We start from the raw sequence: 3,555 nt of genomic DNA, 5'->3' as shown, positions 1-3,555 counted from the left end.
GTGTGATGTGTTTTGCTAAACACAGTTAGACCATAAAGTCACATCAAACTGACCAACTAAGGCAAACACTGATCTCCATAATGGTGATCACAGATTTAATTGTTTTACAACATCAACATCTAAACCTCTGTTAATCTCGATAAGATCTTCTGTAGACGTCAGACAGAAATAAAGGCAGTCTGGTTAGTCATGAGTGAAGTTGGTGATGCTGTTTGTGCAGTTGTGTAATCCTCCTCCACTGAGATCTTCAGATTTAATGTCTTCTTTTATCTTCAGCTGAGCTCATTAGTCAGTTGTAGTTCTTTTGTCCTTTTTTCAACATTGGCTGTGTAAAATGTGTCTAATGTGTATAAATAAAGGTGACTTGGCTTTAAATGGTGACATGATGATAATGTTTGGGGTGAACTGTCCCTTTAAGGGCTGTATTGTGTTTAATACAGAATCAGTGTCTGATTTATTTTAGAAGTTGATAGTATATTTCACAAATAGCTAGGTGTAAAGCCTCAATGACATTTGATCCAGAAACTTTATGGCTTTATGGTTCTGCAACACTTGGCCTGAGGGAATAATGGAGTAGATGGCATTTTAAGCACCTTTATGTATGTTAAATGCCAGTTAACTGGTTTCCACTATAAAGAGTGATGGGAATGCTCTCAGTGAAACAAGATTTGTCTGATGTGAAATGGCTTTAGTTTTGTGTTGTGTGTGTTGGAGGATAAACATGTTGCACTGGAGTGGCTAGTGTTTACACACTTAATGGCTGACACATTTCAGACAGAAGTTATTTCCGAAGTTACACTTAAATTCTGGAGACAACTTGCATTCTTTCAGGCCTAACGTTTGACGTCTTTGAGGCTTTCACCTGCTGGATTATACCAGAGATTATGAAAACTAAAGGTCTGGAAGTAGAAGTGAGGATTTAGTCTGGTTCTAGTTGACCTATTGTTACTGAACTTCTGTCCCCAGGTTACTTTTTTTGGCCAGTATCCTGTAAAAACCATTTAGGTTGAAGGAATAACTTAATTAATGACTGTTGACAGAATCGTTCCATAATTATATCCGCTTTCTTGCTAGAGGTGAACAAAGCATGGTGGATCAGGATACACACATTGGACAAGTTTATGGGAGCGAAAATGGAATGGTGGATGAGGATCAGTCTTACAGGAGGCGTAGAGAGAATGGCACGGACTGGAGCGGACCAAAGACCCAGACGTCTTGGTGGCCAAAAGAGTGGATGAGGAGCAGGTCGACTAGGATGACTACGATGGAACTCGGTGAATAACGAAGGGTCAAGGATGTCGTCCTTGGGAACCCACGACCTCTCCTCAGGTCCATAGCCTTCCCAATCCACCAGATATTCGAGGCGACCACCTCGACATCAGGAGTCCAGGATTTCACGGACAGAGTAGATGGCATCAGCTTCGACAGGTGGCTCAGGGGGTAGGTCATCCTGGCCAGACTCTGTGGAGGGAGCACAAACAGGAGGGTAGTGAGGCTTGTGGAGAGAGACATAGAACACAGGATGGATACGGTAGTGAGGAGGTAACAAGCTTATACGTGACGGGGGTGACCTGTCTTTCGACCTGGAAGGGACCGATGTAACAAGGGCTCAGTTTCCTGCAGGGCAGTCGCAGACGGATGTCCCCGGTGGAGAGCCAGACCAGTTGTCCCGGATGGTAGATGGGAGCTTCCTTTCACCATTTTCTGTGTTTTGCTAAACACAGTTAGACCATAGACTATAAAGTCACATCAAACTGACCAACTAAATCAAACACTAATCTCCATAACGGTGATCAAACATTTAATTGTTTTAAAACATCAACATCTAAACCTCTGTTAATCTCAGTAAGATCTTCTGTAGACGTCAGACAGAAATAAAGCCAGTCTGGTTAGTAATGCGTGAAGCTGGTGATGCTGTTTGTGCAGTTGTGTAATCCTCCACTGAGATCTTTAGAGTTAATGTCTTCTTTTATCTTCAGCTGAGCTCATTAGTCAGTTGTGTCCATTTTTCAGTTCTTGTTGTTCATCATTCCTTCAGAAACATCCGTTTGGCTTCCCTGAATGCCTGCAGTAATGTTCTAAACATTCGAAACATGAGGGAATGTGATCGGATGTCATGTATCTGACACACGCTCAGTTTTGATGTTAATTAAAGACGGGAATGGCATTTTTTTCACTGACATAACCACAGATCCTCTCAGTGATGAGTTGGTGTTATTGTGAAGCGCTGGTTTATTATAAGCGTGACATTATATATGTATTGATTTCTAAGGAACCGCTCCAGATTCCTCCTGCGCTGTGATTGGACGCCAGGGTTCATGTGATCAGTGCATGCCGTGTGTGTGTCCCTTTGGGTCCCTAACCCATTGGAGGGAGTTTAAAATCTGACAGCCCAAAAACATCGCTGCTCTAGAGGGGATCTGGGGGAGGAATGGGCCAAACTACCAGCAGCAGTGTGGAAAAACCTTGTGGCGACTTACAGAAAACATTTGACCCCTGTCTTTGCCAACAAAGGGTATATAATTGTCACAAAATTGGCCTCTGTGGCTCCCTCCGATCACCACCAGAGGGCTCCTTCACCCGAGTATTAGCCTTTCCTGCACTACATTTCCCAAAACCAGCGGCTATCTATCGTCTGTCAACAGAGGTTTCTGCCCAAGCCAATGTACTAACCATCCACCAACAACAACTTACCCGTCTCACCGCCTTAACCGAGGAATTGGTGAAGACGCTACAAAGCATGCGACTCCCCAACGCTGATGTAGATCCACCATTACCCACACCGCCTACACCAGCAACATCACCATTTTCCACCACTACAAACCCACGCCTCGCCTTCCCTGAAAAATACGACGGCTCACCAGCAAGATGCGTTTCTTCATTATCAAGTCACCTCAAAGTCCTATCATCCTTGGATTACCATGGTTGCGCCAACATAACCCCCAAATATCATGGGCAGACAACCAAATAGTTCATTGGTCTAACCATTGTCTCCAAAACTGTCTTCAGACCCCTCTACTACCAGACGCTCCCAAACAAGCAACACCCCCTAACTCACTACCAGCCGAATACCAAGATCTCTCCGAGGCCTTCAGCAAGTTCAAGTGTAACACAGGTTGGATAAGGGGGATTATTTAATTTATATACTATCAAATTATATAATTCCCTTAATAAAAGCTGTCCATAAGAGATGTAAGAATAATTAAAATTAAATAAATGCATGCAAATTTGTTCTAGAACAATCCTCAGTGATTGACGAATGAGAGCTCTTCGTCAGTTGCGCCGTGCGTGTCAATGAGCATGCGCGATGACAGAAGAGACAACCTTGATGAGGAGAGCAGACGTGATCGATCAACGCGATCCAATTCTGATCCAAAATTTGAAATGCTGATCCGAAAACCCTCCGAAGAGTATGAAGACGTTTAAATTTTAATTACTTCGATGCATCCTGAGTAAAAGAGCCGACAGAGTAAAGTAATACGTTCTATTAGTTCACGACGCCATTTTATGGTCGCGCACGCCTGTAATCGAGGTGCCCCTGTGTGAGAGCAAACA

General features: G+C 43.5%; 1 long non-coding RNA gene across 1 annotated transcript; it reads right to left on the bottom strand.

The window, feature by feature from the left end:
* Positions 1 to 337: 337 nt before the first annotated feature.
* On the bottom strand, positions 338 to 2,955 carry LOC137088652 (uncharacterized). Its single transcript, XR_010907563.1, has 3 exons — positions 1,832 to 2,955; positions 1,572 to 1,714; positions 338 to 1,461 (listed from the first exon to the last, which is right to left on the bottom strand). It is a non-coding gene; the product is annotated as an uncharacterized lncRNA (long non-coding RNA).
* Positions 2,956 to 3,555: the final 600 nt, after the last annotated feature.

Source organism: Pseudorasbora parva, chromosome 1 (assembly GCF_024679245.1).
Source record: "Pseudorasbora parva isolate DD20220531a chromosome 1, ASM2467924v1, whole genome shotgun sequence".
Taxonomy (NCBI): Eukaryota; Metazoa; Chordata; class Actinopteri; order Cypriniformes; family Gobionidae; genus Pseudorasbora; species Pseudorasbora parva.
Note: the sequence above shows the minus strand (reverse complement) of the source record. Positions and strands in the feature narration are given on the sequence as shown.